Source organism: Euprymna scolopes, chromosome 22, assembly GCF_053919585.1.
Source record: "Euprymna scolopes isolate OS-2025 chromosome 22, ASM5391958v1, whole genome shotgun sequence".
In the NCBI taxonomy this organism is placed as follows: Eukaryota; Metazoa; Mollusca; class Cephalopoda; order Sepiida; family Sepiolidae; genus Euprymna; species Euprymna scolopes.
Genome location: NC_136503.1, coordinates 43861904 through 43877889, shown reverse-complemented (window position 1 = coordinate 43877889; position 15986 = coordinate 43861904). Strand labels below are relative to the sequence as shown.

Sequence of the window (15986 nt, the reverse complement as noted above, 5' to 3'; positions counted from 1 at the left end):
GAGTATGCAATTGTAAATAAAATATTTTTTAATTATAAATAAAATAAAAATTAAATGGGAGAGTATGCAATTGTAAATAAGATATTTTTTAATTATAAATAAAATAAAAATTAAATGGGAGAGTATTCAATTGCAAATAAAATATTTTTAATTATAAATAAAATAACAATTAAATGGGAGAGTATGCCATTGTAAATAAAATATTTTTTAATTATAAATAAAATAACAATTAAATGGGAGAGTATGCAATTGTAAATAAAATATTTTTAATTATAAATAAAATAAAAATTAAATGGGAGAGTATGCAATTGCAAATAAAATATTTTTAATTATAAATAAAATAAAAATTAAATGGGAGAGTATGCAATTGCAAATAAAATATTTTTTAATTATAAATAAAATAACAATTAAATGGGAGAGTATTCAATTGCAAATAAAATATTTTTAATTATAAATAAAATAACAATTAAATGGGAGAGTATGCAATTGTAAATAAAATATTTTTAATTATAAATAAAATAAAAATTAAATGGGAGAGTATGCAATTGCAAATAAAATATTTTTAATTATAAATAAAATAAAAATTAAATGGGAGAGTATGCAATTGCAAATAAAATATTTTTTAATTATAAATAAAATAACAATTAAATGGGAGAGTATTCAATTGCAAATAAAATATTTTTAATTATAAATAAAATAACAATTAAATGGGAGAGTATGCAATTGTAAATAAAATATTTTTTAATTATAAATAAAATAAAAATTAAATGGGAGAGTATTCAATTGCAAATAAAATATTTTTAATTATAAATAAAATAACAATTAAATGGGAGAGTATGCAATTGTAAATAAAATATTTTTTAATTATAAATAAAATAAAAATTAAATGGGAGAGTATGCAATTGTAAATAAGATATTTTTTAATTATAAATAAAATAAAAATTAAATGGGAGAGTATTCAATTGCAAATAAAATATTATTAATCATAAATAAAATAACAATTAAATGGGAGAGTATGCCATTGTAAATAAAATATTTTTTAATTATAAATAAAATAACAATTAAATGGGAGAGTATGCAATTGTAAATAAAATATTTTTAATTATAAATAAAATAAAAATTAAATGGGAGAGTATGCAATTGCAAATAAAATATTTTTAATTATAAATAAAATAAAAATTAAATGGGAGAGTATGCAATTGCAAATAAAATATTTTTAATTATAAATAAAATAAAAATTAAATGGGAGAGTATGCAATTGCAAATAAAATATTTTTTAATTATAAATAAAATAACAATTAAATGGGAGAGTATTCAATTGTAAATAAAATATTTTTAATTATAAATAAAATAAAAATTAAATGGGAGAGTATGCAATTGTAAATAAAATATTTTTTAATCATAAATAAAATAACAATTAAATGGGAGAGTATTCAATTGCAAATAAAATATTTTTAATTATAAATAAAATAAAAATTAAATGGGAGAGTATTCAATTGCAAATAAAATATTTTTAATTATAAATAAAATAAAAATTAAATGGGAGAGTATTCAATTGTAAATAAAATATTTTTTAATTATAAATAAAATAACAATTAAATGGGAGAGTATTCAATTGCAAATAAAATATTTTTTAATTATAAATAAAATAAAAATTAAATGGGAGAGTATTCAATTGCAAATAAAATATTTTTTAATTATAAATAAAATAACAATTAAATGGGAGAGTATTCAATTGCAAATAAAATATTTTTAATTATAAATAAAATAACAATTAAATGGGAGAGTATGCAATTGCAAATAAAATATTTTTTAATTATAAATAAAATAAAAATTAAATGGGAGAGTATTCAATTGCAAATAAAATATTTTTTAATTATAAATAAAATAACAATTAAATGGGAGAGTATTCAATTGCAAATAAAATATTTTTAATTATAAATAAAATAAAAATTAAATGGGAGAGTATGCAATTGCAAATAAAATATTTTTTAATTATAAATAAAATAACAATTAAATGGGAGAGTATTCAATTGTAAATAAAATATTTTTTAATTATAAATAAAATAACAATTAAATGGGAGAGTATGCAATTGCAAATAAAATATTTTTTAATTATAAATAAAATAAAAATTAAATGGGAGAGTATTCAATTGCAAATAAAATATTTTTTAATTATAAATAAAATAACAATTAAATGGGAGAGTATTCAATTGCAAATAAAATATTTTTTTAATTATAAATAAAATAACAATTAAATGGGAGAGTATTCAATTGCAAATAAAATATTTTTTAATTATAAATAAAATAAAAATTAAATGGGAGAGTATTCAATTGCAAATAAAATATTTTTAATTATAAATAAAATAACAATTAAATGGGAGAGTATTCAATTGCAAATAAAATATTTTTTAATTATAAATTAAAGTAAAAATTAAATGGGAGAGTATGCAATTGCAAATAAAATATTTTTTAATTATAAATAAAATAAAAATTAAATGGGAGAGTATTCAATTGCAAATAAAATATTTTTAATTATAAATAAAATAACAATTAAATGGGAGAGTATGCAATTGCAAATAAAATATTTTTTAATTATAAATAAAATAAAAATTAAATGGGAGAGTATTCAATTGCAAATAAAATATTTTTTAATTATAAATAAAATAACAATTAAATGGGAGAGTATTCAATTGCAAATAAAATATTTTTTTAATTATAAATAAAATAAAAATTAAATGGGAGAGTATTCAATTGCAAATAAAATATTTTTTAATTATAAATAAAATAAAAATTAAATGGGAGAGTATTCAATTGCAAATAAAATATTTTTAATTATAAATAAAATAACAATTAAATGGGAGAGTATGCAATTGCAAATAAAATATTTTTTAATTATAAATAAAATAAAAATTAAATGGGAGAGTATTCAATTGCAAATAAAATATTTTTTAATTATAAATAAAATAACAATTAAATGGGAGAGTATTCAATTGCAAATAAAATATTTTTTAATTATAAATAAAATAAAAATTAAATGGGAGAGTATGCAATTGTAAATAAAATATTTTTTAATTATAAATAAAACAAAATTAAATTCTCGACTTTTGATTTAAATACTCATTTCATTAGTTGAAATAAGAAAGTATTATATGATTGGTGCGTTGACTCAAATGTGATAATAGAAAAATAGATATAAACGCATTAGTTATAATCAGATATATCCATGGAATAAATTTGAACATGAAATAGGATGTTATAATTTTTTTACATTAATTAAATGTTAATAATTTTATTTTGGGATTATAGGTTGAAATATATTAAACTATGAAATTAACATATGGAAATGAAGGTGTGGAGCTTGAAATATTCTAACTGTTAGTCTTGATATTTCTCAGCCATCGCCACCACACACACAAACCAACCCCTTTAACTAAACACCTCTCTCTTTGTTGATGGGCAAAAGCTTGATTGTAAATAAAACTTATATATTGATAAATTCGAGAATAACGACAAAAGAATTGTCAGGCATATATATAATTTAGCAAGCATTTGAAAAGTGCAAGCTAGAAAATTATATATGCATTCAATGATGCAACAAATTTAGGAAAGTTTTAAAGTTTCTGGAAACATGTATTAAGGAGTAACCTAAGAGGTTGATGAAACAGATTAGCAGATGAAGTTTTTAGTTTAAAATCTATAATAGTCCAAGTGACTGGGGAAAAATCGTCTTTACTTTATAATATAGAAGATTAACCTATTAGGTTACACTATTCCATAAATAATTTCTTTTCAAAATCTATAAGAAATATACAATAATACTGTTTACTGCATAATTACTCTGAAGAAAAGATAAAATTCATCTATATTCATCAACTTCTCTCAGAGAGTTGTTTGGAACCCTCTTAGAAATTCTCATGAAATTCTATTTGCTCGATGATGTATGGACTAATATAAACAAATTTTGTGCAGTAGTAAGCCACTAACTTATTGCTAAAAGTGCAATATAATTCTTTATGTGAATTACTTTGCCCCTTGCTATGATGTGTAAATTTTATTTGGAATGCATAGCTTCTTGATTTCGAAAATATATCACATGTACCCAGGAGAGTCAATATTTTGCTTTCTAAATAAAATAAATAAATTTTTCCTTTTAATTTGTGTATTCTAACACATTTTTAGTCATTACTAGGGCTATGACAACAGCATATTCTTTTCATTGTTTTGACCCTCGAGTGTGTATTCCTTGATATCTTATATGCTTTTATATAGAGTGATATGGTTCTCAGTTGATTATCTGTGTCTGATATATACTCGAGAGTCAAAACAATGAAAATAATATGCTGTTGTCATAGCCTTAGTCATTACACAAAGTTTCAACTTGGTAGTAAAAAGTGTAGATACTCTGGGACTTACTGGGTTAATGGTCGGACTCATGTTTGCTAGTTGTTATAATAGGTCATGTATTTTAATAGAACTGAAGTATTTAATTAATTAGTAGCAGTTTACGGTTGGAGGTAGTCATTGGAATGAATAATAAATGCCAGGAAAATCAGATTAATGCATAACATTTGCAAATATATGCCTGACATATCAGACTTGTCTGATTTCTTTAAAAAGCAAAAACACAGCTTGTTATTTTGTTATATACGTGTGTGCGTTTGTGTGTGCGCATGTCTTTGTTTTTATGTGCATTAATATGTGTATGTATGTATATGTCATTTATTTTTTATGTAGACCTGCCAATATTTACCCATCCAAAATGAACAAGAAAAAAAAAATTGGTTACTGATCTCTTTTAAGATTCCATTAGGAATATAAGATGTCTTTAAAAATGGTGGCGCTATAAGGAGAAAAAAAGATTCTAGTGTGAAGTATTTGGTAGAGTAATGTTTGTTTATCAAAGTGATGTCAAGACAGGAATTCTTGGAACTTGCTGAATCTTGAAGAGCTGTGAACTTGTGTAAATAATAGTGTTGGGACGATTAATCAGAATTGAAATGGGAATTAGAAAACGTCGGAACTTTTTGGGGTATTGGAATCGGAAAATTTTATCCCCATTTTCCAATGCCCCCCCCCCCCAAATGCTTTCAATTGCATTTTTTTTTTTTTTTGATTTTGTTTAAAACAAAATCTAACACTGCTGGTATTAGTGTTAAAATAATATTTATTGGTTTGGAACTACCAGTAAAACAAAAATCTTTTACGTTTAAGAAAATATCTGCTCATCTAACATGTGTTTTTATGGTAATCGGCAAAAAATAGCAACTTTATAGTTAATTATTTAGAGATTTATATAGAATCGGAGTTGGGAATTTAGTACAGAATCAGGGGAAAATATTGAAAATCTTGAAAGTATAAGAGTTTCCAAAATTGTTTTGAGATATAAGCCACCTTAAAACATAAAAGCAAGCATCTATTTGATATCATTTCTATCATCATCAATATTGCTTGCTTGACGGTCAGTTTTCCAAAGCGATTTTGTGCTTGACTTGCATGAGTTCAAAATGCAAGTTTCTTTTATCTTATTTATTTAGCAACACAGTGCCTCTACCAGTCAGCCATCTTATTTTGGAAGTTTCCTTCTTTTAGACTAGTTGTCTTACCAACTATTTTGATTAAAAAATATATTTTTATATCAATTTGAGCCGTCCTCTTGTACAATTAAAACCTCACAGTCTACCTAACACTCATTAACGTTTATCCTAGAGTGGCCTCCAGGTCTTGATAAGCAGTGAAAAAACAAACAAAACAAAAACAAAGCAAGAACTATAATTCCAGATTACTGACTGAACTTTTGTATAAGCAATATTGCCTGAAGAAGTCCCTAGTTACTTGTAATTGACTGACTGAAACATGCTTATGAATGTGTAGCGGCTTATGTAAAACAAATAAAAGGCATATATATATATATATATATATATATTGTTGAAAAGCACAGAGAGTTTCTGTTTTAATAAAAAAAATTTTTCCAATTTACACATTAACCTTTTTGTAGTATTATTAAATGTTTGTATGTAGGATTCATATGGTACGTGTTGTTGCATTGTTTCCACTAGCGCTTTCTACTGAAACCTCAGTCATCTTCAGGCGGTTGTTTGCTAGGTTTAAAACGTGGCTAATATATATATATATTTCCCTCAAACCTCTGGCCTTGATGAAGGGGAGACTAAAACTTGCCGATATGGTTTCAAATAATCTGAAATAACAGCAAGGAGAGACTTGATTTGAAATATTCCTCATATGTCATATCTCCTCTCTTTTGTAAATAGGGTATGATTATGAATATATCCAGTAGCAAATAATCCTCACACCGAAATTTACTTTATGTATGAAAACCAAAAAGAGGGAGATATAACATATGAGAAATATTTCGAATCAAGTCTCCCCTTGCTGTTATTTCAGATCATTTGAAACTATAGCAGCAAGTTTTAGTCTCCCCTCCATCAAGATCAGAGGTTGAGGGAAATATCAGATATTTTGTAATTCATATGCAAAACTAGGAAAACAAATGATTATGATTGAAACATTTTATGGCTGTAAAAAAACTGGCCAACAATAGGCTCTGGATGATAGATGATCCTTTTAATGTGCGACCTTAAGGGCAAATGCCACATAGTCCACTACACAATTCAGGTCATTAGCTTTCCAACGAGCTTTCATTTGTTAAATTCTGATCAATAGTTGCTGAGATTTGGAACTCATAAAATTGCCAAAAAAAAAAGGTTATATATATATATATATATATATATATATATATATATATATATATATATATACATACAATTTGAATACTGAAATGCTCATATCTTTGGTTCTATGCGATGAAACTTCATGAAAATTTGCAGGGTTTTTGAAGATTATAATACTATTCTATAGTTAAAATTTTATGACAATTGGTAAAAAATAACCTATATTTTCAAACCAATAAAATATGCCCAAATTTGCCTACATTTGTATATGTAGTATCCTGCAGGCCAGCTTTAGTTTTGCTGCTTCGGTTGCCAGGCCACTAATATACATTACATGGTCTTATGCCAAATCTTTTGCCAAATGTATTGGAGATATGAAAGTGGACATTAAGTGTACTTTGACGGAGTTGTAATTCTTTTTCCCCTTATTTCATAATTTGGTCCTCACATCTCATGAGAGATCTTTCTGACAAAGGGGTAAGAATTGTTGTTTTCTGGATTGGCTGTTTTGAATGGAGATTTTCAGTTCTCCCATAGTATTCATCATCGTTTAATTGTTAATCACTCATCAAACCTTCAAGTGTTTTTTTTTTACACTTGATAAGTGGTAATACATTTGTAAAAATTTTCTTTTAAAAGAATCGGTCGCCAAAAAACAAAATAAATAAATAAATAAATAAATAAATAAATAAAACTAATTATAGAAATATAAAAAATTATTATTTTTTATTGTTTCATGATAGCACAAGAAGTGTTAAAACTAAAATAATTTTTTAAAATAAATTGTTTCCATATGGTTTCGTATTTCGTTTCATCTTTACTGACTTCCATTCCATATTTAAGTAAACCGAGCCCACTTCCGGCGTCTTAAATTTGCATACTGAATTTTTGAACATAACCGGAAGAACATGATATTATACATACAAAATCTGAAAAAACAAAAACAAAAAACAAAAAAAAAAAGCATTAAAAATTAAATTCCCGGTTATCAAAAACATTAATCTAACTTAAAGTAACCTGGAAAAAAAAATCTATTAATCACACAAGAGAAAGAATTGTACATTTATAAAGAGAACAAGAGTAAATTTTGCTTTTAAATTTTATCAAAATAATCAAAATAAATAAATAAATAAACGAAATATAGCACTATTTTTACCCCCCCCCCTTTTTTTCACAGTAAACTAGTTTGGTATGTGATACTCATATTTAAAGAGAGTAGAAAGTGGATGGTAGGTTTACTTTCGACAGCTGCCTAACTCTCACTTTCTTTATTTTGTCCTTTAATCCTCACATTGCATGAGTGATGTTTCTGGCAAACAGGGAGAAATGCTGTTTTCGTGGTCAAAATTTATTCCATCTAACAGTTATAGTTGGCAAGTCTTGGACCTGTAAGTCATGTTTTTTTCTTTTTAGTCCCTTACATCAAGTGGCTTCATGCCCTGTTTGGAGCGATATATATATGTAGATTTCTTGTTGATTTTCTTTTTTAAATTATAAATACGGTTAAGTATCGTCTTGACCTCGAAGCTCGTTTTTTACTTAGAAAATCGCCTTTATTTTATTTGGACGCAGATAAATAATATTTTATTTTATTTTATTATTGCGGTTTTAAAAATAATAAAAGAATATCTATCTATATATATATATAAAAGTGAACGTGTCTGTCTGTGTGCCTGTGCGCATTTCCCTATGCAATAACTCTGTCAATTTTAAGTCTACAGACTCGAAATTTGATATACAGGGTACTGAGATTTGAGAAAATCTTTGCAATCCGTTTTCGGCCAGAAATTTGGCTATTAAGAGGGTCAAAGTTCAACGATGTGACCTTTGAGAACTCTATCAAACTCCTCCGTCAATTTTGGGTATAAACAATTTAAATTTTCGATATACGTTCCTTGGACATAGATCTAACTGAATAACTTGATTTGAGTGCAAAACAATAAATGTTAAGGAGTTTTAATAGGGGTCAAAATTAAGAAAAATTTGACCTCTGCGGTCTCTACCCAATTACTCAGACAATTTCTGGTCTAAACATTTGAAATTTTACATAAAGGGTATTCAGAGATAGGGCAAGCTTTTTAATCGGTTTGGGTCGAAAATCTTTAGTTACCAATATATAAATGTATGTATGTATATTTGCATGTCTGCCTAAAACTTTTGACAGATGCGACAGATTTTTACAAGATCAGTATCGTTTTGAAGTTTGACCCTTTAGACGACAAATATCGAAAAATTGGCTAGAAACATTAATTTCTTCACCTTCAACTGGGAACTTTTCTGTAGTGGGAGGTCGCTTATTTTGCCGATATTTTCGAAAGTCATCCTCTTCTTTCGATTGTCTAGCCTTAATTTAAACCTACTTCACTTCCCGTTTGGCAGTGGTTGTAACAGCAAAGGCGTCAGGGTTTTTTCCCGTTCTTTTCCTCCTTTGTGGTGCGGGTTCGAGCCTGCCTTTCTACTACCATTTTTTTTTTTTTGCTCAACATACACCTCCAAACACCCGGGTAACGCCGGGCTGAAATGCTAGTATATATATATATATATATATATATATATATATATATATATATATATATATATATATGCCTTTTATCGTATCAGTAAACGAATAGTCCACTCAGTAAGGACAGGATTGTCAGTCTCAGACATGAGTTCACTGAACCACACAAATGGCGCTCAAAACGTCCAGATTTTGTGTAATGAACATAATAGATTTTGCCGTTGTATCAACTTCAATTACAGAGAATTCACAGACGTAAAATCCTTTAGAAATACTTGATGGAAGTTTAGAACATTATCCTGCTTAAAATAATTCAAAGAGCGTCTGGAAGTTGGTTACATTGTGTTGTTGTGCAGCTAATGATGGCAGGCATATTGAATATTTCATCTTACATTTATGTTTCCTTTGTTTTAAGAATGATTCTATTATCAACAAATTTCTTCTATTTGCAACAATTACAGATGGACGTGTTAAATTAATTTTTATCATTTGAGGCAAGATTTCTATAGGCCGGATACCCTTCTTGGCGCCTACTCAGTGTTGTGATGGAGACCAGTGCTTTTACCTAGAGATGGTGTCTAGATAAAATCACTGTTGGTCCCCCATTACCTCACTGGGTAGGCGTCAGGAAGGACATCCGGTCTATAAAAATCCTGCTTCAAATAAAAAAAAAAATGGCTTCCAAAGAAATTCTGTTAAATGTCAGGATTTGTAGTTTAAATGGTGGAATATGAGATTGTTGAGTTTCTTGAGCAGTTGAGGTAACAGGTTCAGTTACTTTTTTTAAAAATTAAGTATGATGAGTTAGTAGATGTAGAACAGTTGAGGTAGCAGATTCAGTTTACAAGAAAAGACCAAAGAAAATATGGGAGGAACTGATAAATAAAATTGACCCGAGGAAAAGAAGGATAAATAAAGATCTGAGAAGAAATAAATCACTTTGGAAGTCAATTTCTTGAAGGCATTCAACACATACCAGCATGTAAAACTGACTTTAAATCAAATATGGTGGTGATAAATTTCATGGGACGAGAATGGTGGCTGGCTTCAGAGATCTATCCTATGAGCAACGTTTAAGGGCTCTAAATCTTTTTTCCTTTGAGTACAGGAGGCTTCAAGGCGACCTACAAACCTCTTTCATGGACGATGCGGCCTGGACTCTGACCTGTTCTTCACCCCTGCCCTGGATTGCGGGCTCTGTGTGCATGCAAAAAATGTCTACCTTTGATGGTTCCGGAGGCTTTGATGCTAAGCAATGTTCTCAGTTCGAGCGAGATCTCTGTGGAACTAGCTACCCGATGAGGTCATACACCAACCCACACTACAGGTTTTCAAGACGGCTTTGGACAGACACTGGTCGGATCTCCACAGTTTTCCCTCTGTATAGTTTCTCTTTGTACTGAGCCGCCGAAATTCTCACTGACCTTTTCCCCTTGTAAATGAGAATCACTTGTGCGTTTATTCTTTGCCAATTAAATGAATGAATGTTTTTTCTCCTATGTGGAGAATAGGAGTAGTATTTTTATTTTTGATATCAAAAAGAAAAAAAAATTATATTCAAGTAAAGTTTTAATATATACTTAAAAATTTAAACAATTAATTCGATTAACAAGTACTTGTTCACTAATACTAAAACGATACATTAACGTTTGTATCCCTCAAAAAGAATTATCTGTATTTTTTCTTGGGCACTCCCATCTTTTCTTATTTTTATTGATATAATAAAAGTTAACATACGAGTGTTCAGCTTGCTTTAAACCTTATCCTCGAGTGGCCTCTGGGCCTTGATAAGTGGTGGTGCCTATGTAAAAATAGATAAATAAAATAAAATAATCATACATGCAAATTTACTATGGGCAGAGAAGGGAGGCTTAATCTTAATAATTGATAATAAAACAGAAAGGAAGGAATTATCACGTATGCGCGTTAAATTTTATGAGCAAAGAAGAGAAAGCTTAATCTTAACTGATAACAAAAATAAAAGAAATGTAACAGCGCGCGGACGTGCATATGCAAATGCATACAAAATGTGGTCACTGTAAGGATAAAGAAAAAGGCTATAAAAAACAACGTATGCAACAGACAAGAGAACACATTAGAGACGTGAGTGATGTTACAGCTGCAATGAGAAGTCACACATCCCTGCCTTTTTATTTTAGGACTCTCGTTTCAATATTGCTCCTTTTTTTTTTGTTCTGATGAAGTGGTCTCTTTGAATTGGGATTCCACTGAAACATGTATGCACATATGTAACCAATAATGTTTGTATAATAAACAGATAAAAAAAAAATAAGAAAATTAAACCAAACTAATTTTAAACGAAATAAAACAAAACGTAAAATCCCTCTTTTTCTTTTACAAAAGATCATAATTAAATCATAATTAATTTAATATTGATGACAAAAACGAATTTGTATAGACGGATATACAATGGATTTTATATATTGTTTTTCATAATTGGCCGTCATCCGATAAACCATTAAAGTTTCCTCCTTAAAGAAGATTTTACAAAACCTGTGCCAATTAATGGGATTATAATGATTGAAACTTGAGTCTACTCTTTTTAAGGTATTTATAAATCAACAGACACCCTTCCTTTGGGCTATTTGGTCATGTGATGAGTAGGGAGAAGGTCAGAATGGTTTCTTAATGATGGAGTTGACTATTAAGCTTCTTATATATATATATATATATATATATATATATATATGAAGTAAATACTGGAAATTCATGAAAAAGATTATATCTTTGTATATTAATTTATGTGATTAAATGAAATAGTTGTACATATATATTTATAAAAGAAAAATTGTGTGTGTACATTTCCCTACCAAATTACTCCGTCAATTTTCAGTTTACAGACTTGAGATTTGACATAAGAGGTATAGAGATTTGGGAAAATCTTTTTAATCGGTTTTCCGGCCAGAAATTTGGCTGTCAAGTTCAACGATTTGACCTTTGAAAACTTTACCAAACTCCTCCGCCAATTTGAAATTTTAGATGTAGATTACTTGGACATGGATCAAACTTTTCAATTTAATTTGAGCCCAAAACAATAAATGTTAAGGGGTCAAACTTGGGGTCAAAGTTAAAAAATTTGACCTCTGTGGTCTCTACCAAATATCTCAGCCAATTTTTGGTCCAGACATTTCAAATTTAACATAAAGTGTAATCGGGCATAGGGCAAGCTTTTTAGTCAGTTTTTGGCCAAAAGTTTAGCTGCCAAGGGGTCAAAATTCAAAAGATTTAACCTTTGCTATGTCGAGCAAATTATTCAGCCAATTTTGGGTCTAAACACTTGAAATTTTACATAAAGGGTATTCAGACATGCAACAAGCTTTTAAATCCGTTATTGGGGGACAATTTGGCTGTCAAGAGGTTAAAGTTGAAAGAGTTGACCTTTGGAGACTCTACCAAATTTGTCCGCAAATTTTGGATCTAAACACTTGAAATTGTAGATGTAGGTTATCTGGACATGAGTCTCTCTCTCTCTCTCTCTATATATATATATATATATATATATATATATATACGCGTATATATATACACACATATATATATGCATATATATATATATACATATATATATACACATATATATATATACATATATATATGCATATATATATACATATATATATACATATATATACATAAATATATACATATATATACATATATATATATACACATATATATACATATAGATATATATACATATCTATATATACATATATATACATACATATATATATGTATACATATATATGTATATATATACACATATATATATATACATATATATACATATATATATACGTATATATATAAATATATATATACGTATATATACATATATATATATGTATATATATACATATATATGTATATATATACATATATATGTATATATATACATATATATACGTATATATATGTATATATATACATATATATATATATCTATATACATATATATATCCATATATATATATATATATATACATTCATATACATATATATATACATGTATCTGTATACATATATATATAAATTTATATATACATACATATATATACATATATATATATATACATATATATACATATATATATACATATATATACATACATATATGTACGTATATATATACATATATGTACATATAAATATATATGTACGTATATATATATACATATATATATTATATATATATATTATATATGTGTGTTTTATATATAATGTATATGTGTTTTATATATATATGTAATATATATTTTATATATGTTATATATATATGTTTTATATATATTATATGTATATGTTATATATATTATATATATTATATTAATTATATATATACATATATCATTCAACCACGGTAGTGGTTGAATATATGCTTAAGTCCGAAATTGAATGAATCGAGACACATTCAAACCCCCACCACTAATTCCGTTCGCAACCAAATTTCAAACAGGTTATATAGTTGGATAGAACACCTCATTAGCTACATTTTGAAAACAAAATTTCGAAAATTGGTTCAGTAGAAAAAAAGTTACAACAAAATATGTGGGTTCACAAACAGGAGAGTAAGTACATAAGTGACTAACTCTTTTTTTTTTATTTTGCATAACTTTTTTTGTATATAAATATTTTTTACTGCGATTTTGCCAATATGACATGTTAGCGTAACGGTTAGAGTACCGGGGGTTGGTGGAAAGATTTTAGGTTCAATCCCGTGTATCGTTTTTTTTATAATTAAAAAACCGAACTTTTTTTTTAATAACTAATTTTTTTTAACTCTCCTTATGATTTTATAGCAAAAAATGGTGAATTTATCGATTAAAAATATTAGTGAATTCTATGATATACATATTCTTTGAATGAACTCAAATTTTTCGTTATCACATTTGATGAAAAATGTAGTCCCATTTTGGCAATGCGTCTGACCAATGATGCTTTTGAACCCGCGACCAGCACTGCGATGTCATCAGCAGCAGCTTGGGCATAAATATTCCTATTTTTAAACTCCTTTAAAAGAGGATTCAGCATACAGTTCCATAGTAAAGGTGATAAAATCCCACTTTGGGGGTTTCATTTAACTACTTCCCTTTTAACAGTTGCCCTCAGTAGTTCTACTTGAACTGTTCTGTGCCTCACCATATACTCAATCCATCGGATGAGTACTGGTGGCACATTGAGTTCTCGTAGCGACTTGAACATACTACTGAAGGGTATGTTGTCAAAAGCTCCAACGATATCTAAAAAGACACCAAGTGCCATCTTCTTTTTTGTTAGTTTACGCTCTATACAGATCACGAATTAATGAACCGCAGTCTCGGTAGAGACCCTGGCTCGGAACTACTGTGATTGAATGATAAATATTGCATAAATGTGTGTGTTGAGAGCTAATTTTTTTTGACAATCATTAATAAATATTATAAATTTATATATTAATACAATAGCAATGCCTGGAAAAATCATGGATTATATGGAAAAATGCGCGCCTGAAAAGTAATATTCTTAAGATTTTATTAAACCTGGAAAAGTAAAGGACAAGAAATTCAACTTGGAAAAGTAAAGAACAAGATATTCTAGTAAAGTAAAAATTAAGAATTTTTTAGACTTAAAATATTGCAGCTAAAAATAAAATTTGAATATTGATAAATATTTTATTTATTATTTGCATATGTTGTTGTTTATTGTTGAGTTAGAAAGAATTAAATGATCCTAATTATGATATAATAAAATTATTAATTTTTATGTAAATTATAAAATTATTAATTCCATCTACTAACTAACTAACTAATGAATTAATTTTATTCAAACAATTTTCACTACATAAATATATGCAAATAATAGAGGGGAAATAAGTTAAATCCAGCGACTGACACCCTTTCTAACTCAACAATAAACAACAACATATGCAAATAATAAATAAAATATTTATCAATATTCAAATTTTATTTTTAGCTGCAATATTTTAAGTCTAAAAAATTCTTATTTTTTACTTTACTAGAATATCTTGTTCTTTACTTTTCCAGGTTGAATTTCTTGTCCTTTACTTTTCCAGGTTTAATAAAATCTTAAGAATATTACTTTTCATGCGCGCATTTTTCCATATAATATTATATATATATTACATATTATATATATATATTATATATATATTACATATATATGTTATATATATATTATATATTATATATATGTAATATATATTATATATATGTTATATATATATTGTATATTATATGTATGTTATATATATATTATATATATTATATAATATATATTATATATATACACCTATGATATATATATTATATATATTACATATATATATATGTTATATATATATTATATATATGTTATATATATTATATATTATATATATGTTATATATATTATATATATTATATATTATATATATCATATATTTATATTACATATATTATATATTATATATATCATACATTTATATTACATAAATTATATAATATATATATTATATATATATTATGCATACATATATTATATATTATGTATATATTATATATCATGTATATAAATATATATATATTATATATTATGTATATATATATATATTATATATGTATTATATATATATGTTATATATATGTTATATTTTATATATATATGTTATATATATTATATATATATGTTATATATATTCTATATATTATATATATATGTTATATATATGTTATATATATTTTATATATATGTTATATATATATATTATATGTATATTATGTATATTATATATATAT

General features: G+C 26.1%; 1 protein-coding gene and 1 long non-coding RNA gene across 3 annotated transcripts in view; one reads left to right on the top strand and one right to left on the bottom strand.

The window, feature by feature from the left end:
- Positions 1 to 15986, top strand: part of LOC145243379 (tRNA-dihydrouridine(20a/20b) synthase [NAD(P)+]-like) — a 340728-nt gene that overhangs the window by 215928 nt on the left and 108814 nt on the right. The gene's annotated exons all lie outside the window — the stretch shown is intronic.
- Positions 7196 to 15986, bottom strand: part of LOC145243380 (uncharacterized) — a 28642-nt gene continuing 19851 nt past the window's right edge. The window contains exons 2-3 of the long non-coding RNA XR_013862860.1: positions 10930 to 10993; positions 7196 to 7621 (exon numbers count right to left, since the gene is read on the bottom strand). This is a non-coding gene — a long non-coding RNA (uncharacterized LOC145243380). The remainder of the gene's footprint in view (positions 7622 to 10929; positions 10994 to 15986) is intronic.